The following is a 25,532-nucleotide window of genomic DNA, read 5'->3' as shown; positions in this document are numbered from 1 at the left end:
ACCATTGGCTATAAACCAGTGTCTGCACAACAGGGTCCTATGTCTAGGTAATCCAAAGCCATTCTAACACACAAACATTTCAAAAGAATGTTATCAGGGAGAAAAAAATGGAAGGTTTTCAACCCACAGTAAAACAATGCAAATGTTCTTAGTGACACAGGTGATTTAAGGGCTAGGGCAGAAGAACAAGGTGAACCTGCGACACCCTGTGCTGTAATCTGCCCTCGGAAAGTGACGGGGGCAATAAGAGTCTGAGGCTATCTAGTAAGAGAAAATATCCGTGAGTCTATTTTGATACATTTAAAGCAAAGTACATACCTCAGAAGAGAGCGCTCTTCCTCACAGGAGAAAGGATAGAAACAGGGGGGAGGGGGGGAAACCACTGAGCAAACACCAAAGTAATAATACTCATTCAGGTACAAGCTATCAACAGAATTTGAAATTAGAAACTAAAAGCATGATGAAAATAAGGTAATCAACTTAATTACAAGGTATTTTCCCCACAGGATACTTAATTGCAAGGTTAACATGAACTAGTATAAAATGCTAGCATCAGCTTAGCCAGGTAACAATGCTGATATCACCAAACAGACAGACATACCAATACTGTGTGCTATTCCATAAGATTCATAATACCATTGCCAGAGTATTCTTAGCCAACAACAGTCAACACACGCTGAAACATAAGGCAAGCAGAAACAGAACCAGTCAACAAAACTGCTGACTTCCAAAGTCTAGCAGTAACAGAAGGCAAGAGTTTTGGAATTGTTTAAGATTGAAGGAGGTTAAGAACAGGTGGAAACTGTGGTGGTCTGAAGAAGATGTCCCCCATAGTCTCAGACGTTTGGGTTCCTGATATCCAGTTACTGGTACTGTTTGGGGTTTGGTTTTATTAGAAGAAATATTTCACTATGGGTGGGATTTTGAGGCTTTAAAAACTCACACCACTCCCAGTGCACTCTCTCTGCCTCATACTGTAGTGGCCATGCTTGCCTGCTGCCCCCACAAGGATAGTGACGAAACCCTGATGCCTCTGGAATGGTAATCCCAAACAAACACTTTCTTCGATCTGTTGCTTTGGTCATGGTATTCTATCACAGCAACAGGAAAGCAGCTAATACAGCAGCAAGTAAATGTGACTCATAAGTGACCCTGAGCCAGAGAGAAAACAACAACGAATCGACTAGGGCAACACATACAGTGACAATAAACAAGTAAAGACGATACTAAGGTAAGACATTTGACCAATTACTGCTTCCTGGATAAAAGAAGGAATAGAGAAGTCAAAGGTCAGACACTGGGGCTGAGAAGATAACTGTGAAGTTAAGATGACTTACGCTCTTCCAACAGGACCTGAATTCAGATCCCAGCACTCCTATCAGAAGGCTCACAACCACCTGTTCATTCCAGTTCCAAGAGTCCTGACCCCCTCTTCTAGCCTCCACAGGTGTGTGTGCACAAGAAAACACACGTGCGCACGCGCAGGTACACGCACGCTCAAATAAGTAATTCAGTTTTAAAAGTGTTTCTTTTTTTAATTTATTTTTATTTTATGTGCATTGGTGTTTTGCCTGCATGTATGTCTGTGTGAGGGTGTAGATCTTGGAGTTACAGACAGTTGTGAGCTGCCATGTGAGCACTGGGAATTGAACCCTGGTCCTACGGAAGAGCAGTCAGTGCTCCTAACTGCTGAGCCCTCTCTCCAGCCCCTAAAAAATGTTTTTATGGTGACATACTTATGCATTCTCACAGTAACTGGGAACACTCCTTAATGATGGCTGAAGCTGCTTTCTGAGTCAGCAGTTACACACAATGTGACACAGCATGAACAACAGAAGAGGAAGGAAACTAGGATAGACTGTGAGCTGACACGGCCCTTCTACAGGACAGCAAAGGTGACTGTGTTCCGCAGCAGTCTGCCTGCTACCCTAAGAAGCAGCCAGGCAGGCCCAGATGTGCAGAACCCTCTGCTCAAGACGGTGCGAAGGTTTCTAGTCACACTGTCCAACACCTCAGTTCCTGCTGCCATGCCTTCTCCACCATGAGCCAAAATAAATCCTGTCTTTCTTCCTTACACGTTTTTTGTTGGGTATTTTGTCACAGTGGTGAGAAGAGCGAGTCCTCTTCCCTGACTTTAACAGATGCACTATAGGCTTAAGAGACAGCGTAGGCCAGACGTGGTGGTGCAGTCAGATCTCTATTGAAACTAGCCTGGTCTACACTGCAAGTTCCAGGACAGCCAGAGCTACAGAGACAGGACAGGAACACCTGGGAGAGCACAACAGAGTGTCACATGCTCTTTTGACTCCACAAACAAAATAAAAAGAACTTTTTGTTTCTGTTTCCCCATTTATTCTACTTTGCCTTTCTTTCTGTGCCTAAAAATTATGGGTGAGACAGGAGACAACTTCCCGTAGGTAGTTAGTGCAGCACTCCATGAAGACACAAGTCTAAGGCGGTGAAGACCATCTTCACCTACACAGTAAACTCTAGGCCAGCCCGGGCTATGAGACTGCATCTTAATGCAACAAGAAAAGTGAAGGGGGGAGGGACTTTAAAGACATTAATAATAAATGTCTTAATATGAAGAATTAAGACCAAAAGGAATTTACTTCTCTCACTGATTTAAAATGAAATAATTACGAGCCAAAAACTCAGGACAAGCATACCACTGGTCAACTCTGGACTGAGGAAACAAGTCTCTCAACCAAACTCCAATAATGCTATGATTTGTATAATAAAAATGTATTACAACATATTTACCTTCACAAAAGTAACCACAGAAAGCTTCTGAGCTGCCACCCTAACCTACGAGATAATCAGACATTGTTCAAAGGAAACTTCCTGGGGACTTCATGTGAGGCTGTGTCACAATCTGCAGCATAAGCGCTGTTTACTGCAGCACTGCCAGTGGGCACCTGCCACATGACTACACTTACCACTGGGCACCTGGGATGGCACAACTATCTACAACCCCAGCAGAGGCAGGAGGATGAAGAACGAAGGGTCTGAAGCCAGCTTTTGTTACCCAGAGAACTCAGGCCAATCTAAGCCACATAGCAAGGCGAGAGGGAGGCGAGAAGGGAGGGTAGTAACACTAAAACTGAACGTGTAAAGGACAAAACACACACAAGAGTTCAAAGATCAGCATTAAAATAACTTTTTGGGTTTTGTTTTAGTTTTGTTTGTTTGGTTTTGTTTTGGGTTTTGGTTTTGGTTTTTTGTTTGGTTGGGTTTTTTGTTTGGTTGGGTTTTTTGGTTGGTTGGTTGGTTGGTTTTTCAACACAGGGTTTCTCTGTGTAGCCTTGGCTGTCCTGGACTCACTTTGTAGACCAGGCTGGCCTCACAGAGATCCACCCGCCTCTGCCGCCCCCAGGCATGCATCACCATTCTTGGCTTAAAATAACATTTTAATACTTCAGTAAGTTTTCTTAGCTTAAATGCAGAAGTAATAATATTTGGATATATTATACAAATATATAATAAATATATTTTTTAAATACACTAAAATTAGCACTACCTGTTTCTATACCACTAGTAGAAAGTTTGCATTCAGGTATGTGGCATTATGCAACACTGCCTCAGACAGCAGTTAACAGCTTTCAGGGAGTCTTACTGAGTCCTCTGAGCTCCCTTTTTCTCCTGCTGTAAGAAGAAAAGCTTCCTGGAGACCTTCCTGCACTAGACAACACTGCATAATACAAAAGGCAGGGGGAAGGCATGACAGTAAGTGACTACAAGGGATATTGTTCAAGTCTCCTAATTCACACTGTGACATGAATTTTAACGAGAAAACTTGAGACGAGTACATTATGAACTTCCCTGGGGGAGGGGGGCCAGTATCAGTGAAAAGATTCAATAATCCTGGACTTGCCTGGTTTGGGCCTTACAAGACACAACTAGGAACGTGGAGGAGGAAGCCACCGATTCAGATCTACCTAGCATAGGAGAGCGAACAGAGACGCAAGTGCACGCTGGAACTATGTTGAGGAAAAGGCAACGAGAAGCATTTTTACCACTTCCCAAAACAATAAAGCAACACCTAGCAAAGAAATATTTTGTCAAGGAAGAATCTGAAGAAAACAAAGTAAGAATGATCTGTGTCAGGGCTGGAGAACCGGCTCGGCAGTTAAGAGGACTGGCTGCTCCAAAGGAGGCAGGTTTAACTCCCAGCACTCATATAGTGGCTCACACTGCTGTTATGTCCATCCTCTTCTGGCCTCTGTGGGCACCAATCACGCCTGTGATGCAAACAAACACCCTCAGACATGAAATAAAATAAGATCGTTTTTAACTATTTATTTTAAAAACAGAAGAACAACCTGTCTCCGTCTTCTCTTTTTTCTTCATGCTATTTAAAATACCAGAGAAAAACTAGCCTAGGGAAAACAGAAAATGAGTATTTGTCAGAGATGAAGTTACTTCAAGGAGGGACTGACTGGGGCGAGGAGCAGTCTTTACAGGAAGATGCGACTTCCTCCCTTGGGGTAGTGTTTTCTGGTATATAAATTTGTCAAAACTCTTCAAGTCATATATTTTAAATAGTGCTTCTTTCAGATAAACCCAGTAAAGTGGACTGAAGAACATAGGGAACAACAACAAACAAGCACACGCGACAGGTGCCATTTGCCATGCCAGGGCACGTATGCAGATGTTTCTACCACTAGGCTTTGACTGAGCTCTAGACTGGTGGCAAGAACATGAACAGGCCTCTGAGGAGCTCAGAAGCGTCCCTAACCGGCAGCTAGCAAGAAAACGTGGGCGTGTGTCCTACGACCCCAGTTCTGCCAGCCGGTTATCCTCCAAGACAAGCCAGAGCATCAGGAGGAGAGACAACAGGCAGATGAGGCCTGGACTTCCTTCAGCTTGGGTGTCCCATGAGGAAGGACCCAGCTGAAGCAGACCCAGATTCCTGGCCAGACTGTTGGTGATGAGTTTGTGATCACTGTTTATGCAGCAGTGAAAAGCCAGTGACTTCTCAGATGTGAGAAAATACTGCTTCTTTCTCTTTAGTGATACCAGTCTTCATCACTAGCCCAAGTTCCAGTATATCACATTTACTCAGTGAGTAAAAGCAGGTAATGTACTCAAAACTTCACAGTTTAAAAAGACTGTAATTTGTAAGGCTGTGTTTCTTCCTTCAACTGTGTGCACAAACAAGATTACAAACTGAGTGTGCTCTGTCAGTCTTCCTAAGCAGCTGGAGAAAGGAAAGGGATGGGGGTAGGGAGGAAAAACAAAAAGAAATACAAAGAGAAGAGAAAGGAGGGAAGAGGGTGGGAGAAAGCAGCAGCCTTGGTTCTCATCCACTCCTGTGAGAATCAACGAGTGGTAAGAAAAGCTCATTCTGACATCGATATGGCCAACCAGAACTTTAGAAATACATATAATGTCTAAAATCTAATTAATAGGAAAAATAGGGTCAGCTAAGATGGTGATTATTTCCAAGCATGACAACCTGAGTTTGATCCCTGGAACTCACCTGGTAAACACAGAAAACTGAATCTCACAAGCCGTCCGCTAACCTCCATACCCACACTGTGGGCATGTGCCCAGAGGCCAACACACAAGCACCAACTACATGTGCACACATATGTGCATGCGCACACACACACATAAATAAATCAATGTTTACATAGTGAAAATTAGTAAGAGAATAATACATGCTCCGCCAAACTTAGAGAATACATAATTAACTGCCACTGAAGATGCTATAGTGTTTGTGTGGTTCGGGCTCTGTTCTATTAAAACATATGTAAGAAATAGCCTGGCAAGCAGTACTGGCAGTAGAGGGTACCCACTGAGGTCTCCTGCACACAATCCTAGGGGGACAGTTAACATCTGCATGCCAAGCTTTCAGTATATGAGAGGTAGATACATGCTGGGCCGCAGCCTCTGGCATTAAGCATTCGGCCTTGTTTCTATCAATTGATTCTACAAAACCAATACTAACAGCCACTTGAAGAAAGAAAACTTTGGGGAAAGGTCAACGATGCGCAAGGACTTGAAGAGCTTAAGACTTGTGGCTCTCTTTGTCTCAACCCCTAGCTTCCGCTAGCAGAATTCAACCCCAACCTGTCAGGCAATTTTTACTGTTGCTGTGTGGTGTACACTTGTTTGTGTGCTGTTATACATGTGTCACAGTATGCGTGTGGAGGACAACCTGTGGGAGTCAGCTCGCGCTCTCCGGTTCCAGGCATTCCGTGTCAGCTCCAGGAATTAAACACGGTTGGCAGGCCTGGAAGTAGCACCTACTAAGAATCTCAGGCCCAAATTCGGGCCTTTTCCCCAAAAACTATTTATTTTATTTTTAGATGTGGGGTGGGGAAGTATGTACACGTAAGTGCTGGTAGCCTCCCAGGAGCCAGTTGCAAAAGGTTATGGGCTAGGGGCAGGGGTGTAGAACGTGGGTCGTCTGCAAGAGCAACTCATACAAGCTCTATCTGTGGAGCCATCTCTCCAGCTACCCCCATTTCACTATTTTTTAATCTTTAATAGAACATTATTAGGTATTCTACTCTTACATGTAACCTCTGATAAAACTTTAGGAAAGCACAGAATTTAAAGTTCTCAAATAGGCCAAGTTTAAAGATATGTAACACTATTTACTACAAAGTGGTGGATTACCTGCCTAGCATGCACAGGGCCTGGGCCTGACTTCTACCACTGTAATCAACAAACAAACCAACACTTCAAAACCAATCTCCAGGCTTAGCTTTTTATAAAAGTAGTGAAATTAAAATGTGAAACCTTTAAATCCTCTAATAAACACATAAAAATAGTACAGACATCAGAAGCACTTCTTAAATGCAGCATCAATAATACACTGAGTAAAGACTCACTGTAGACAATTATAGAAAAGAAAGTGACATTCCTTAAATGACCAAAAAGAAATAACATTAGGCAAATAGTCAACAAACAACTAACTTAAATAACACACTCAAGAGATTAACAAGTATTAATTCTCAAGTTTCTGCTATACTTCACACACATTTACAACCATAATTTTCAAACTATAAGTGGTATTTCAAAGTCTCGTCTCCTTCCTCAAGAATGCCAGTGCATGGCTGTAGTCCCAGCAGTATGGAGCGAGAGACAGAAGGATCCGGAGTTCAAGGTCAGCCCAGACTACCTGCGACCCCGTCCTAACTAATTAATTAAAATTTTAAAGAATATTAGCTGACTATGAAAGTGACAAAAGTCCCTTGACTCTGACCCCATGCCCCGTTCTGGCATTGCTAGGTATGGAACCCAGTGCCCTACACACGCTAGGCTAGCGACTACCACTGAACTGCAGCCCTAGTTCATGTTTTAAATACATTTTATCTTAATAAACTTTTGTAAGTGAAGTGACAATGTCTTGGACACCTGATCTAAAAGTGATACTAAAAGCAAGTCTAAGAACTGAGGTTCATGCAAAGTCATTCTAATAGAGGTTTAAACTGCACAAATATTTTGAAAATAGACAGATACCTGGGAACTGCTTTTCTTTGAGTCTGCAATCTGCTTCTAACAACAAAATCGTACAATTTCTTCTCATATGGTAGTACAACTTAATATGTAAAGTACCATGCATAGCTTCCATGAGATCAAATTCCTAGCCCTGTGTTCAAGTCTCTCAATCTGTCTCTTCTACCTATAGCATGTGATAAAGTGGAAAAAAAAAAAACTATGAATGGTGTGTGTGGAAGTCCTCAGCACAGTGACTTATTAATTTACCAGATGAGCCCATCTATACATGTATGTCCTAAATTCACACAATTCTCCCTTCTACGCTCACACAATTCTACCTGTCAGTTACTGGGGCAAGACTGAGGCTAAAATCAATCATCAAAAGAAAAAGGGATGCAGTGGCAACTTCCTCACTTCCAACTGAGCTTTCCTTCTTTAAGCCTCAAAGGCCTCCCTCAGCTATGGTCAATACATAAAATACATATTCATTCATTTGGCTCCAAGTTTTATTCAGCATTATTATTTACTAACAGCTCTTATGTAATGTAAGGCTAATAGGACATTCATTTTTTTCAACAAACACAACACCAGAAGAGGCTGGTGAATAAAAGAAGGAATCAATGAGGAATCATTACTCAGCCCATTTTAGATCACAGCTTCTTAAACTGAGGCTCATTACCCCACCAGGGGTCATACAGCTCAGTACGGAGGTCATGAAAAAGCTGGCAACGGTAAAAGTTTCTGAAACACAATGTCTGAAAGCTAATTCAAACTCAAATGCACAATGAATCTGAGTAGCATGTGCCTGTTGTGCCACGTGACTACCCTGCAGCCTTGGTTCTGAACACAGAACACAAGCACTTTGCAGCCATGCAGCACAAATGCACATTGACTGAAATGGCTGTGTCAGATTCGAGACTACCATGACAGTACTGCAGTATGTTTACTGTCCAGACGAAGTTTCCCACCCTTACACAAACATAATGGTTTGATTATGCAAAACAAAGACTTTTAGTATATTCCTAGCATCATTTCTCAGAATCTAAGTATCAAATTCCTACCTCTTTGGGATGTATTACATTAGAATGTTTAAAATTTTTTAATATTTATTTATTTTTATGTATGTGAGTAATCTGTCTTCACACACACCAGAAGAGGTACAGATAGATGGTTGTGAGCCACCATGTGCTTGCTGGGAATTGAACTCAGGAACTCTGGAAGAACACACAGTGCTCTTAACCACTGAGCCGTCTCCCCAGCCCTAGAATGTTTGGTTTTAGAAACAAGTTGCTGGCTCAAGTTTCATTTCAAAAAGTTATTCAGTGAGGTTTGGAATTTAGAACAAAATTTCCAACAATTTCTGAAATTTCCCTAAACATACCCCTGCCATTTATACTAAACAATAAGCAAAGCAACATTCTCAACACTGACAACTATAGAATCAATATGTCAATCATCTCTGGAAAGATGCTGAAAATGTCTATACCCTTAAGATTGCATACCTAACTAAAACTTAATTCTTTATGGCCAAAGAATTGCTTTAAATATTTCATTTACTATTAGTAAATGTTTAATTTGCATATCTATACTCAGAGTTGAATATAAATCTCACAGACAAAAAACAGACAAGTATTTTAAAGATTTGTTTATTTATTTGTTCTATGTGCACTGGTGTTTGCCTGTATGTGTGAGGGTGCTAGATTCCTTGAAACTGTAATTACAGACAGCTGTGAGCTGCCATGTGGGCACTGGGAATTGAACCCGGGTCCTGTGGAACAGCAGCCACTACTCTTAACCACTGAGCCATCTCTCCAGCCCCAAAAAGGCAGACAAATTTAAACGGATTGCGTTATGTTAGAATATTACTACTGAATCAAGAGAAGCCAGCATAAGGCACAGTTCTCCCACGGGTGCAAAGCTGTCTTAGAATTAGATGCTTCCTCAAAATGAAGAAGAAAGTAAGTCACATGAAAACTATCAACTATGAAAATCTGCCTCTCAGGCTGTAGAGATGGCTCAGTGGTTAAGAGTGCTGGCTGCTCTTGCAGAAGCCCCAAGTTCAGTTCCCAATACCCAGGCACTTACACACATGTGGCATACACACTGAGATACAGGTATAAATAAGTATAATGAAGTTACTTCTGATTCACTCAAGAAATATTTGCAGACTAACTCTCAAGAAGTCACTACCAAGCACATGAATACACAGGTAACAAGACCAAGCTTCCAGCTTAGAGACTGTTGAAAAGACTTCCTGTGTTGCTCTCTTCCAGTCTTTGTTCACACACCATATGCCTACTATGTAGCAGAAATGTTAAGACAACTGGGAGAGAAGCTCACTGAACAATCAGTAAGACATGACCCTACCCTCAAAGAGAACAAAGAAAAAGTCAGAATCACACCAGATGCTGTAAAAGCTACAGACACTGCACATAAAACATAACTCATTTGACTTACGTTAATCAAGACACGTTTCCCAGGACAATCTTTAATTAGGGTCTTCAAAGGACAAAGAATCCTCCAGGCAAAGGAACAGAAAGGTGCAGAGATAAACACACATGGAAGTACAGCTGGCCCTCTGCACTATGGGCTCCAAATCCAGACTCAGCATCCTCAGTTTAACTCAAGATCAAAAACATTCACGACAGAAATAAAAATTTAGCCTTTAATCCCAGCACTCAGAAGGCTGAGGCAGTCAGATCTCTATGAGTTTGAAGGCAGCATGATCTACAGAGTAAGTTCCAGGACAGCCAAGGCCACACAGAGAAGCCCTGTTGGGGGGCGGGGGGCCGCCATGGAGGAGAAACAAAAATTTTTAAAGTGCTTGTTGGAGATGAGGAGCTAGGTCAACTAGTACACAGTTTGCTACACAAGCATGAAGAGACTAAGATGAACGTTAAAAAGCAGTCATTACAGTCAACAACATTAGGGAGCCAGAGACAGGTAAATCCCTAGCACACACTGGCCAGCCAGCCTAGCAACAACTGGTGAGTACCAGGTTAAGTGACGGACTTGTCCCAAAAAATAAGGAAGAAATGACATAAGGCAAAACAAATGTCAACCTCCAGCCTCCACGCATACATATGCCAACACACAGGTATGCGCGAATGCATGAGCATAGACACACACAAAGAAAAACTGCTTTGTGTAACTGAATACACATATTTTTCTTGTCTTAGACATAGGGCTTAATGATTGTTCACATCACCTTTACACAGTATTACTGGAAGTAACATAAAGATGGGTATTCAAGGTGCTCAAAGTGGTTATAAGCAGTGCTGCAGATTCTCGTAGCCTTGAAGAATCCTAACTAACTAATATACACACATGTACACACACATACACAAATGTAAAGTACGCATATGTTTTATATACCTGAAAACACAGCCAGTCTTTTACATACAAATGATAAAAGTCACGTGAACTACAAAAGACTGAAAAGCATGTGACTACTTTCTTGGCACGCCAGCAAACACCGCATAGCAGTCTGCTCTTCCCAGTTCCTGCTTCAGGCTGTAGGGCCAAAAGTCTCCCGGGAGCTGGGGACAGCAAAGGGAAGTCTGCATGCAGATAGGGTCTGTACTAGAAAGCCTACCAACCACGGGTCAGCTGAGGTGAAAATGCAAAGCTCAAAAGCAGAGAAAGAAAAAGGCTCAACAGAGAATAGCAAGATTCAATTTTAAACAATGAGAAAAAATTAAAAAGAGAAGACAGAAAAGTCCTTAGCTTGTTTAGTAATAAAATAAGAGGAGAGAAAGGGAATACCCATGGCCCAAGTTTTCCCATCAGGTCATTTCCTTCAGTTGGCTCTGTGTTTTCTTTTAATGCACATTTATAAAATGCATATTCTAGCATTCATAACTCACAAGCCCTCGGTTCTAAATATACTTTTACATGAGTAGTTTACCAAATTTTTAAAAATTAGTAAAATCTACCAGAAAGTAGGAAATATTCCCCTGTTTCTGAAAGAGCATACACACTTTTAAATTATTTTTGAACAAATTGCTCTTTCACCTAAAAAAAAAAAAAAGGTGTGCCTGGCGGTGGTAGCTCACACCTTTAATCCCAGCAGGAAGATCTCTGTGAGTTCGAGGCCAGTCTGGTCTACAGAGCGAGTTCCAGGACAACCAGGGCTGTTACACAGAGAAACCCTGTCTAGAAAAAAAAGAAAAAAAGAAAAAGAAAAAAAAGTGCTATTGACTGACTTTCCTATAAGTCTTTCTTAGACTGAATATGCACATTTATCAACAATCAGGTCTTAAACAGAATCTAGCAGATAAAATGGCTTATACAAAGAACAAATCCAAATAAAAGAGTGGGAGTTTAATTATAAAGCAGGCTTCCCAACAGTAGCAGTACTGGGATTTTAGAGCAAGTGATCCTGTGCTGTGAGAACTGCACTATGTGTCATTGAGAGCAGGTTCTAGTCATTAGATACCAGCTCGTCAGGTCATCCTCCCTTCCCCTCCCCGCCCCCCACTGCCCACTCTGCTCCTCGCCTCGCGGTCCACACAGCTGTGACCGTCAGAAACACCTCCACTGTTAGATTAGTTACCACACGCCAGATACAGCGCTGTGATTCTCCTTCTCCCTAAAAGCATAGCATCTGCAAGGTGCAGATGAACAACTGAACAGAGAGGTCAAAGAACTTGCCAAAGTCCTACAACCTGTAAGTGTGAGGACCTGAACCTACACCCACACGTGGTGCCTTGAGTGCCTGCTCTAGAATCATTGCTACAGCATCACATTTTTCATATTTGAAAAGTAACACTGCAACATAAAAAATAAATAAATAAATTAAATTTTAAAGAACTTTAAAAGTAACTATAAACAAAACGAAAGTGAAATTGTAAAACCTCCAAACTGGCCCAGGATAGACAGCAAATGTTTTCAGCACTGTGGTCACAGCTGCAGCAAACAGAGTGCTGAGGAAGGCGGGCCCACCATTTGTGAAGAAGATCTTCCTACATTAGCTCTCAGAAAACTCACAACACCCCTTGGGGCAAGTAGTATCCTTTTTTCCTAAGTAAGGAACCTCAACTTAGAATGAACAGTGGTTTGTAACCTTAAGAGGTTCACAATTTAATTAAAGATACAAGAAAAATAGGATTTTTTTAAAAATGAGACTAACCAAACTAAGTATCTCAATTAAAGATAATGAAAAGAGAGCAAACACAAGACAGGAAAATGCCACATACACAGAGAGTACATTTGACAAGAGGTTTTCTATGCACTGTCTCTTGAGAATGACAGAGATGAAAGGCAAAGGGTGGGGGCTGGAGAGAGGCAAAGCCAAGGCTGGGACAGATCTGGAGGACGCAAAGGAGAAGTCTGAGCTAGCCAACTTAAGTACTAAGATGAAAGTTTTGGAGCTGCCTTCACAGGGAGACAGACCACAGCCAGGGACCATGGAGCCAGCTGTGTCCCGTGCTCACGGAGCTCCCAAACGAAAGCATTGCAACAGAAACAGGAGAGACCAGCAGGTTTGATTAACGGCAGTTTCCAACACACAAAATCCACCAACCCGGTTTCTTCGTTTCTGTTTTGCTTTTAATTTGCGTGTGTCTTGCCTCCTCCTCCAAGAGAGAAGTTTCAAGCAAGCAGGTATTTTTGTGCTTTGTTCCCTTAGATCAAGGCCTGGCACAGTAGGTGTTCAGTAAATATCTTCTGCTGAATAAAGGCAGTATTCAAAATAGGGACGTATTCAAGAGCAAAGATCACAGATGACATCAGCTCCTGAAAACAGAGCAACCTCACAGAAATAACAATAACTTAACACTGCACTATGAATTAGCACAGCGGCTAGCATTTACTGAGCACTGACCCACACTGTGCAGAGGCTTTCACGCACAATGCCAGTCTTCCTAATTACCCTATGAGAGCTGGAGGTACTATTATCATCCTCACAGTTGTACAGCAAACACACTGAACTTGGGCCATCAATTCAAAGCTCACCTCTTAGCTGGCCACATAGAATTGCTAGCATCCCTCTTAGGTGAGTTAGAAACGCTGACCCTTTGTCCAGACCTCCTCCTATCAGGTATAGTGGAAATTTTCCCACCCTGGGACACACTGATTATGAATACAGATTAGAAATTCAATGGTTTAAAGAATCCAGATGCTGAAAAGCCAGGAACAAAAATCAATCTTCTAATCAGCATTTCAAAGAGTAGCAGATAACAAGTCCACAACCCAGAGAAATAACAGGGTGTGACCTCTGACTAAGGCTGACCTCAAAACTTCCGGAGACAGGCTCCCCAAGTCTGCTTTTCAACCCTCCCTCTTCGGTTCTGCTGTCTCTCCCCTCGCCCTGCACCTCCCTTCCACCTCTCCTACTCGATGACTTTTATAACAAATTTAAATATCTGTTTCCTGCTCCAAATGTCTCAATCCAGTACATTAAAATCTTCTCTTTCCCAAGTGAAAATAGTCCCATCTATGTAATGATCCATAGAGAAAGGTCCTGCACGGCCTGCACCACCAGATTCACAGCTAAGAGCTACTGACCACACAACGGTAACAAATGACTGAGTTCTTTCTTATAGAAATCAGGATGTGTTCACACCCTAAGTCTAAGGTCCCTCTTGAAAATAACTGAAGTGGAAAGAAAGCAAGAGACGACCTAACACCAATTGCTACCAACAAGAAAAGGTTAAAATATTAACATTTCTAAAAGTTAGATCTTCATCAAATAGCCATCTAATAAGAGACCCACCTGCAGATAAACCAACCTATGTTTGCATTTATATCAAAATCTAGAGGAATTTGCCTAAAAAGGCGAGGGGGGGGGAGGGTTGAGGGAGGCGGGGCAGGTGGTTGTAAAGACCAGAGCTAACAAGATCATTACTGCTGAGACATGTTCAATCTTTTATCTTGCCAAGGGGTTTTCACAGACTTAAATATATAATTCTGTTAAATAAAAATTGATAAAAGCTTAACCAAATGGCTCCCAAACCAGAAGAAGATTCCAAAAGCAAAATAAAATCAAGAGAATCAGATGGGTTAGACATTAGAAGCAGACACATCTCTTGCAGAAGAGCCCAGTTTGGCCCCCAGCACCCACACCGGGACATTCATGAGCCCCAGTAACTCCAGCCCCAGAGGAGCTGACACCTCTGCCCTCTCCAGGCACCTGCACATAAGTACACACAGAGACATACACATACACACAGAATTAAAAATAATATAAACCAACTTTTAAAACCATCAAGAAGCATTTATTCCTTCTATATGCTGATAAACTATTCCAGACTTGAAGAAAAAGTATTTTTGAAAGCTATCTTGTATTTAAAGAACATTACACACACACACACACACACACACACACACACACCTTTTAAAAAAATCACTTTATGAAAAAAGTAGATCACTACTAACAATGTGTTTATCTAAATAAAGCTATTTCAATCTTAGTCTGAAATGTAACCGATACAGGTAAATCTTCTACTTGACTTCCCGATATTCCAAAGCCTTTTATTTCCAGGGATAAAGAGGGAGTATATAGTGAGAACTAATAAGTGAATCCCAGGATTTTGAGAGGCAACTTGAATCCTAATCACTATCAGAAAAAAAACAAAACCACCAATTATTCAAGAATAAAGAGGAAACCTTTCCGCTCCATGCACTACTGAGGTCTTTGGCAATGAACTAAAAGTTCAGCAATGTTGACATAAGTCTACCCTGTCTATAAATAATTCTGTCCTTTCTCTAGATTTTAGTACTTATTAATAAAATGTTAATTAAACATGCATTTATTTTGATGCTTATGAAACAGGGATACAAATGTAAGTGTTCATTTAAATGTTGGGTAAACTCAGCCAGGCAGTGTTAGCTCATACCTTTAATCCCAGCAGGGGTAGGCAGATCTCTGTGAGGCCTACAGAGCTCGGTCTACAGAACAGCCAAGACTAGAGAAACCCTGTCGCCCTGGGGTGGGAATGGAGAGGGTGTCAAATAGGAATGGCCCCCATACACTCATGTGTTTGAATGCTTGGCCCATAGTAATGAGTGGCACTATGAGGAGGTGTGGCCTTGTTGGAAGAAGTGTGTCACTGTGGAGGCAGGTTTTGAGGTCTCAGATGCTCAAGCTAGGCCTAGTGTGTAGGTCACTTCTGCTGCCCAAGGACCAAGATGTAGAGCTCTCCGCTCCCTCTCAGCATCATGTCTGCCTGTGTGCTGCCGTGCTTCCTGTCATGATGATGTGGACTAAACCTCTGAAACTGTAAGCCAGCCCCAATCAAATGTTTTCCTTTATGCGAGTTGCCCTGCCAGGCATGGTGGCACATGCCGGTAATCCCAGCACTCTCTGAGTTCAAGGCCAGCCTGGATTACAAAGCGAGTCCAGGACAGCCAAGGCTACACAGAGAAACTCTGTCTTGAAAAACCAAAAAAGAAAGAAAGAAAAAAAAAGTTGTTGTGGTCATGGTGTCTCTTCACATTAATAGAAACCCTAACTAAGACAAAACTGTTGGGTAAAATTATGCCTGATTCTGGTCTTCTACTCACATCACATATTAAAAGGCATGTAACTTAAGAAATTAACACTGGTGATCATATATATGAGCTTTGCACAGTTTTCAATTATCTCATTAATCACAGCAAGCCTTGTGAAAAACATACTTTCCCTGGTGAATGGGTACGAAGGAGGTGACTTGTCCAAGGCCATGAAGCTTAAAAACTATCCCTTAACTGACTTTTGCCTCAGAAGTGTGACTGTGTCCCTAGATGAGACACAGGCTAGCACCTCATTGCTGGTTCCAGGAATGTGTTGTCATTCACTGGATGTAGCTAGTTATAAATTACTCCATACTTTTGGTGAAGCAAAGTCTCAGACCAAGAACATCATGCCACGTTCTAACACACCTTAGACTCTCCTAAAAAACTGACATCCTAAAACATCAACCAATGATATTCTTTCTTCCGAAAGACCAGCAATTGGCCTGGCAATTTCGCTGACTGGTGTTATCAGTATTGGCAAATGGCGTTTGGTGGCACAGGCCTGTCCTCCCCGCACGCACAGCACTTGGGGAGCTCCAACAAAGAGCTCTCAGGTTGAGGCCTATATAGGTGAGTCTCAGGGTGGCCTGGGATAAGAGAGCCCAAGGCAAACACAGTGTGTTCATGGTGACCTCTCAATATAAGAAAGGCTAAGTGTGTGTGTGTTGTTAGCCCTATTTTGTACTAGCTTTTAAGATGCTCAAGTATCAGAGAAGTCGTATAGCATAGAAAAAAGCATCTATCACAATATACCAGTACAAAATGCACAAAGAGGGAGGGAAAAAAGAGCTACCTTATGCCAAAGCCACGCGGATTTCTAGTAGTTATTCTTGAGGTGAAAGCAAAGGGCAGGGACGGCAGGCTTAGCAACAGACCAGTAGGATCTCACTGCTGCACAGCTGTGCTTTAGGTCTGATGGAGAAAGAGCAAATGGCAGCGGATGTCTTATGCATTTCCCTCTGCACACAGGGAAGATAACACAACAGGAACACTGTTTCCCACTTCCCTTGTTAAGCTTACTCTATTAGAAAAATTGAGTGTACTCAAAGCACTAAAACATTCTAGAATTTTTTCTTTTAAATTAATCATTCTACTGTCCCAGAGCTCAGTGAAAATTGGAACTGTGTCTCAAGGATTTCATAATTTCTAAGTGTCTCAGGAATAATTTTAAGTATACTTATATGTAAACTGGTACTTACCAGGATATGCATAAATATCATATGCATTTAGGAAATATACTCCATTTGCATATATGAAAGGTATTACAAGAAACTATCAGCAAGCTAACATCAGAGAACAGCAAAACTCTAATTGTGTATGTTCAGGCCTACCCCAGGATGATTTACACTAGATGACAAAAGTCTCAAAAGAAGAGTTCACTATTTGAAAACAAATTACCCATCTATTTGCAATGGTAATGAACACAGACAGACAGACAGACACAGACACACACACACACACACATACACACAGAGCTCACCATTTCTGGTCTACTAAGTTTTGCCAAAGTAAAATATTTGTATTTCGAGTCCTTGCTGGCGTGAGAAGAACACCTGTGTCTTCTAACTTTGTCGCCCATCCTTTGATAAAAATTATTTTACAAAGCAGAATGTGTAAGGTAAGATTGTTAAAAAATAGAAATAAATCCAGGCATGGCTGTAGATGCCTATAATCTCAGTACCCCAGACACTGAGGCAGTGGTATCTCAAATTCAAAAGCACCCTGGGTTATGGTAAGAGACTGTCTTAAAAGAACTGCACGCACACGTACATACACACGTGTGCACACACATACAGACAAGCTAACAGCCCACCCTCCCAACCCCACAAAAAATACTAAACATACATTCAAGTGACCCTCTCAAAGACACTAAAATTGTCAGATTATATCAAAGCAGAAACCAAATTATCAACTATATTACAGAATAAACAGTTGACATCCTTATCTGTGAGTTCCATATCCACAAACTCAACCAACCACAAATCAAAAACACCCAGAAAAAAATGAGTGTGATAAATTTGTGGACTTTTATTGTTGTTGTCTCCTACACAATATAGTATAACAACGGTTAATGTGCTGTTTATGTTGTATTATGTATTTACAGGTAGTCTAGAGGTGAATTTTAAAGTATACAGAAGATGCTTTTATAGATATATACGTATGTTCATGTATATCATGTATATATGTGTTTATATATAAAAGCAGGCTACATGTAAATACTTTGATTATGACCTATGGGGGGCACACACTTACTGCACATGTGGAGGCAAGAGGACAACTTTCAAGAGTAAGTTCTCTTCTTCCATCATGTCAGTTCTAGAAACTCAGGTCCTCAGCCATGGTGGCAAGCCACTGCACCAGGCCCTTTCAATCGCTCTTTCTTTTATATATGCAACTTAGACCCATTCTCAGATTCTGCTATCTGCAGGGGTCCTATGACACCGAGGGGTATAGTATACCATACTACAGTAAATACAGCTTTGACACTAACTAAAAAGGAATCACTATTGTACTGTATTGTACCAAAAAAAGGAGCATCTTGAAACAAAACTGGCAAAAACAGAGTAAATATCCTATCATCTAATGCAGGTATTTGTTGACATATGAAATAAGTGTTTTAACATTGACTGTAACATTAAAAATTACACTAAATGAATAGCTAGTCTTTTCTATGCAATACATTTGCATTTACTCTTAAAGGTAGCAATATTGTTTTAAAGTATACTTCAAATGACTTAGGTAATTTAAAATTTAACAATACTTAAAAAACAAAATGAAAATAATTTTGTGCTTAATTCTTTACACTGATTTAGTATAAGATAATGACTTTAAGAAGTGGAAAGAAAGCATTAAACCTTAACATTCCTAGCATCTGACTTGACTAATCTTTGTCTAATTTAAACAACTTAAATGCTTTCAATTTCACATTAAAAGCAAATGCTTTACAATTTTTCAGAACCTTTCAAATGCAAGCTTCTACCATTGGGGGATGTAGCTCTGTGGCAGAATGCTTGGTTAGCACGCACTGTGTTTCTGGGTTCCAATCCCCAGTGGCAGGGGGGTCGGGTAGCAAGCTTCTCCCTGAACAAGATTATTCTAGCCACAATAGGAAGACAAGTACATCCTTGCACACCAACTGTGGTGGTTTGAATGAGAATGTCCCCCACTGCTCATCTACTTGAATACTTGCTCTCCAGTTGGTGAACTGCTTTGAAAAGACTAGGTGTGTCACTGGGGGTGGGCTCTGATTTGAACTTTCAGCTGCTCCTCCAGGGCCACGCATGCCTGCCTGCCGCCATGTTTGCCAGCCATGCTAATCATGAACCCACCCACTGAAACTGTAAGCAAGATTAAATGCTGGGTGCTTTGTTTTTTTTTTAAATAAGTTGCCTTTAAAAAATAAAAAATAAAAAATAAATTTAAAAAAAGTAAATTGCCTTGGTTTTGTTACAGACATCAATTACGGCATGTTTTGATAAGATATTTTCAGATCCACTTAGAGAGCATCACCTCTGCTTCTTGGTCCATTATTCTCATCACTATGAAGGCAAAAATCATCATTACAAGGCAGACCAGAGCAACACATCTTATCTGGGAAACTGAATCCAGCCTGAAATGGGCAATCTGGCTCTGTAGTAGGATGCGGTTCACACTTTCTATGCTGGTGGATTTAGGTGTCTGCAGGGTCTACCGACTCCACCTACAGGATACATCCCATCGGCTTCTGGTTTTTAACTCATGATATCCCACTAGAACAGTAGCCCACTTCCATATTTTCTATAGCTGCTTTCACATGACAGGATCAGCTCCAAGTTGTGACCCACACAGAAAGGTTGCCAATCCTGCCAATCCTCTCTTCATGTCCCACAAGACTTTCCCAAGAATCATCTTCAAAGACTATCTAAGTGAGCTGCTGCTAAGCCCCACAAGGACTCGGGTACTAAGACACACATGACAGCAAACTTCAAGGCTCGCCTATTAGTAGCAAAATTGCCAAGGCAAAGAATATAAATGTTACCATTCTCCATCATGGAATCCACCATATTAGTAAATCATGTTAAGCCTAAAAGGTTGCCTTCTAAATATACTTAAGCATGTCTTCACCCATGTAAGGAATAAGGAAAGTAGCAAAAGGATCCTTACACAGCAAATACTCCAATCGCTAGCGCCTCATCCTAAAAGCATGGTAGACCTAGCTCCTTGTTTAAAAATATCTATTCCAAGAGATTTCTGCCAACTGGATACACTCTAGAAGCCAACAAAGCTTTAGAAGGCACTGAAGTCAAACAAAGAAACATGAAAACAATGATTATGTATTTTTGTTTGCTTTTCAAGACAGAGTTTCTCTTGACAGAGTCAGAGTTCCTGACTACCCTGGAACTCTCTGTAGAGCAAGCTGGCCTCGAACTCAGAGATCCACCTGCCTCTGCCTCCTGAGGCTGGGATTAAAGGTGTGTGCCCTGACCTGGCTTGGGTTTTTATTTGTTTGTTTTGTTTAAATACTCATAAGTACTAAATTATTTTTAAGTTTACACACAAAAAAAGTATCCCTAACACATCTGTGCTGACACAGGGATGCCCCTCCCTTGTATGGGATATAAAGATGCACATCTCTGCAAGTAAGAGAAACACCCTTCTCTCTCATCAAATTTTAGCCCCAGTTCATTAGTATTAAGACCAAGCTTAAGACTATAATAATGCAAGGAAACTTTAAAACCCTGAGTTTGGAGAAAGTAGACTGCCATTTTACTTATAAGTTCCCTAACTGAGCTGGCAGCCATGGTTAACAACTGCTCCTCTTTTTAACTGTCATTTTTTGCTCACTTATGAAGCATCTCTTTGGGGAGTATCTCTCTTATTATGCCTGTGCTTACACCAACACAAGCCCCATCCCCCAAATTTAAAACTCGTCTTCTATCTCTTTGCTCCACGTCAGTAATCTCAGAAACTGAAAGACTGTGAGGATGACTCCTATCTCTACCTACAGCGTCAGCATACCACCAAACTACTTTGCAGTCTTAAAAGCTCCATGGGGCGGGGCCCTGAGGATGTAGCTCAGTCAGTAAAGTGAGCTACACTTACCTGCAGAGCATGCACAAGCACTAGGTTCCATCCCCAGACTACAAAGCCAGAAATGGTGGCATACACCAGTAAGTTCAGCATTCAGGAAGTCCAGGCAGGGTGATTACAAGTTAAAAGGTCATCCTTAGCTACACAGCAAGTTCAAGGTCAGCCTGGGACAAGAAACAGAGTCTAGAAAGAAAGTGAAAAACTGTTAAGAAAAGACAGGCAAGCAAAGAAAAACAGAATGAACCAACACTTGAATTATATGGATCTCCAGCTCCTAACCCAAACTCCAGCATCCAAAGCAGAGTCGGCTGCCCTCGTTCTGATTTCTTGCTCGTGAGAAACTACTAGCACCCTGTTAAAAAAAACATTGAGAGCATTTCCTTTTTCACACCTCCTCCTGTGCTGCCCCCTAGATGACCATAGTGTGAAAATGTTCGGCTCCTAATGAAACAAAATCTTAAGAGCCAGCATAATGTCTCTAAAAATAATTTCTCCCCAATCACCTGAAACTACCCTCTTTAGAACACTGATTTCAAATTCTTTTATGAACTGTAACCATGCATCTAATCAAACACAAACTGACCTTAACTCTAGCCAAGAAGCTCCCTCAGTTCGTATCCCTACCAAGCTAACTTCCTAACTAGATCTCACTTTTACATGGTCTGACTCTAAGTCTTTAATATTTTGTTTGTATGTATTCTTTTTTTCCTAAAAGAACCCTTCCGAGATTTGGCTCCAACACTCCAATTATGCCTGGGTAATCCAAAAATCAACATTTCCTGGCATACAGTGATCTTAGAGTAACAACAGTAATACATTCCCCCTTGCCTACATTTTTAAAGGGCTTATTTATTTTTACTATTACTATTACTATTACTATTACTATTACTATTACTATTACTATTACGACCACGACCACGACCACCGCATGGTCATGCACATGACACAGGTCACAGGACAACTTTATAGACTTAGTTTCCTCCTTCCACCTTAGGTTATGGGAATTAGACTCCACAACCTCAGACTTACGCAGCTTTACCCACTGGGCCACTGCACCAGCCCAACTTTTCCTAACAGTTTTGTGATTTTGCATTTGATTGCCTTTGTCACTGGTAAGAAAGAAGACTGGAAGTATGAAAATGTTTTGCTATCTCTTCAGTCAATAAGGTACTCCCATAACTCAAAACCAATTTACACACAAAGCAGGTCCTCATGTCACTGAGCAACTTTGACCAGATGCAACACACACTTAAAGTGTAATATCTTGGTTTACAGTCCCTTTCTTTCCAAAAAGCAAACTATGCAAGACTGAAGTTTCTCAATCATCATCTTTTTAAAAGTTAGAATTCATGACTTTCTCAGGGCCACAAAATAAGGTTAACAGGTCCAAACCCATGTTTTAGTCTAGACCTAAAATAACACTCAAAATTCAACATTTCATGCCAATTCCTATCTAGGGAACTTTAAGGTGTCTTGTGAAAGCACATGAAGCACAAAGCATCTAAAGGGAAACAGGAGGCCAATGTGATCAAAGAAACGCAGGAAAAGTCAAAGTACTCTAAAATGCTGGGACATAGGTGGCAGGTGTGGCACATGCCTTTTAATCCCAGCACTCTGGAGCCAGAGGCAGATGGATCTCTGTGAGTTCTAGGCAAGCCTGGCTTACAGAGCAAGTCCCAGGACAGCCAAGGCAATACAGAGAAACTGTCTTGAAAAAATGAAGGAAGAAAGAAAGGAAAAGGAGGAGACGGAAGAAGAGGAGGGAGAGAAGAAGAGGTGGAAGACGACCATGAAGCAGCAGTGGTAGTGGCTGTCGGGCAGACGACAGTAAGCAATAACTAAAATCTACAGAAGCGAGAAAAGATGAACTCATGGTGTGTTATCGTTCCTCAAACTGTGTCTTGGAAGACTGAGGAGGCAGATTGAAAATAAGTGAATTGTTACATAACGCAGAAACTAATAAACTTGCAGGCTCATTACTTTAAAAAGAGGAGAGGAGACCAGGACCTGAACATTGTGAAATGTCAGAAACTTTCAAATAAATTTAATCATGATCCTGAATGGAGAAATTAAGATGGATGGATGGATGGGCAGATGGACGGATGGCTAGACAGACAGGCAAGCACAGGTTTTCATTCATTTCTACAGAGCATCTCTACTTTGCGCACATTTAGTTGCCTGGATGGACCAGAATTCTAAGTCTTACGCTACCTATGCTCCTTGTTACACAAAATGAGCAGTGTTAACCCTCTAGATGTTTAGTTTAACCTCACATATATGAAACAATACTTTTCTGTCTAATTTAGCACCCTTAAGATACCCGAAATGCTTTCTTGAAAGAGTATGAAGTTTCTCCTAAGGTGACAGATGGAGCCAAATTAGAAAAGCTGCATATGCCCTTTCACTGCCTAGTAACAATGTGCTATCACATAAAATATATTACTCTCCTCCCCCCCCAAAAAAAGACAGAAAAGAGCACTAAGGAAGAGAAAGTACTGCAACTCTTATGAAATGGTAATTTAGTAAATCTCAGTGAGTTGCACATCCTTGGAATTAGCATTCTCCTGAGCGTCTGAAATGTGTTAGCATCTTCCTTACACACAGCAATCTGCACACTTGGGAAATAAGGTGTGGGGGGCACCAACTCCAATATGTACTAAAACAAAAACTGGTCTTCCTTTCAAGGGCAACTTCAAAATCAATAGCTTAAAATGAAAATAATAATAATAATTAATAATAATAATAATAATAATAATAATAATAATTTGATTCAAGTGATTGCCACGTGGGACTCCATGCATGGGAGTTTCCCTGAAACAAAAACCACTGTGGTGGAGCACAGCCAGTGTGCCAGGAAAAGGTACTGAACAGAGCTGTCCATAGGCTTTCTCAATTTCCCTTTGCCCATTAGTATCCAGAAAAGTGCAAACTCTGGAGATACAGCTCCACTAGGAAAAGCCGGGTGTACTTGTACTACTCCTGCAAACTGATGCTTCCTCCCTTCAGGAGGAAGGAAAGGTATCCACTGCTAACCCTCCTGAGAAACAAGAGCCGAACTCCAGCACCGAGCACCCACCAGCTCCCACCTGCCACCCTTGAACGTCCCCCTCCCCTGGGTCCACTCACGCTTCAGAAACAGCGGTGGCTCTGACAATGTGGGCTGGCTCCCTTCCTCCTTCAGGCTTGAGGCGGCAGCTGCGGAAGGCTCGGCGCGGAACTGAGGAAGAAGCGGTACTAGCCTCGCTCCACCAGACAGCGACCCGGGTATCTTCCGCGCTGCCGGGATAGAGGCGGCGGCGGCCCCGGTCACCGCTTTTCCTCTTCCTGGGTCTCTGCAGGCTGTGGCTTCTGCCCGTCCAGGGCCACTTGTCCCGGGACAGTCACGATCGGAAAGCTCGATGATTTTGTTTGGGTAAAGTTTCCTCTGGGCGGAGGCTGCGGCCGGCCCCCCGAGTCCCCCCCGGCCCCGCCGCCCAGGGGGGCTGGGGCGGGGAGGGGGCACCGAGAACTCCCGGAGTCCCGCCGAGGAGCCGGGAGGGGGGCGGCGGCTGGCCCGAGGAGAAGCCCCCCCCCCACAAGAGGGGGTGAAGGGGAGGGGAGGGGAAGGGAAGGAGAGGACGGCGGCGCCGGGGCCGCTCACCACGCCGCCGCGGCCGCTTCACATCGGGGTCCCCGCCCCCCCGGCCGGGGGGTGGCTCCTGGGCTGGGGGCTTCGGCTCATACACTCCGCGATGCGATGCTACGGCCCCGGACGACAGGACCGGACAGCGGCTAGGCTGGGGACCCGGCGGGCTCGGATCGGCGCCGCCCCCGCTCCCGGCTCCCGCATGTGTCGCGGCGGCCGGGACCCCCTCCCTACACCTCGGGGGGTCCTTCGCCCCACGCCCCGGGGCGAGGCAGAAAGCCCAGCCCCTCGCGGACGTCCTCTCTTGGCTGAGCAGCTACCAGTCCCGACCCGCGGCAGCCTCTTCTTCCCTGCCCCCCGGCCGCGGGCTCCAGCTCCGGCTCCGGCTCCGGCTGGAGCTCCGGCTCCGGCGTGTGCAGCTGCGGCTGCCGGCCGGGAAGGTAAGGGGGGGAGCGGACGGTAGCCGCGGCTCCCGCTGGCCCGGGCTGCGGTGAAGGTCTCGGCGGCGGCCAGTGCACGGGCGCCGGGTCGCTCGGATGCTCGTCCACTCACTCGCTCTCACGCTCTCGCCGGCGGCGGCGGCGGCTGCGGTGGCGGCGGCAGCGCCCGGAGCACAGCTCGCTGTCTCCCTCGCTCTGTGCGGGGCTCTCGCCTCACTCCAGAGAGGGGCGGGAGGAGAGCGGCGCCCTGAGATGACGCAAGTCGCCTAGCAACCTCTCTCCTCCCCCCCTCCCCTCTCTTTCCTCTGGGCGCCTTCCTTCGCTGGCCTTTTCTCCCCCGCCCTCACCAGCCACCCCGCCCTGGGAGGATGTGGCGCGTTCTGATGACGCATCAAGGGAAGAGGAAGTCGAGATCTGTGAGCGGGTGGGTGCGCCTCGGGCCGCGGGAC

The 25,532-nt window shown here is 43.0% G+C and overlaps 1 protein-coding gene across 4 annotated transcripts in view; it reads right to left on the bottom strand.

Annotated features, from left to right (window-relative positions):
* FBXW7 (F-box and WD repeat domain containing 7) overlaps positions 1-25,324 on the bottom strand; it is a 167,466-nt gene extending 142,142 nt beyond the window's left edge. For all 4 annotated transcript variants that reach the window (XM_084768919.1, XM_084768918.1, XM_084768920.1 and 1 more), the window contains exon 1: positions 24,145-25,324. The gene's annotated coding sequence lies outside the window, so the exon portion shown is untranslated. The remainder of the gene's footprint in view (positions 1-24,144) is intronic.
* Positions 25,325-25,532: the final 208 nt, after the last annotated feature.

This window comes from Acomys minous (genome assembly GCF_964271855.1).
Source record: "Acomys minous genome assembly, chromosome: 19".
Taxonomy (NCBI): Eukaryota; Metazoa; Chordata; class Mammalia; order Rodentia; family Muridae; genus Acomys; species Acomys minous.
Note: the sequence above shows the minus strand (reverse complement) of the source record. Positions and strands in the feature narration are given on the sequence as shown.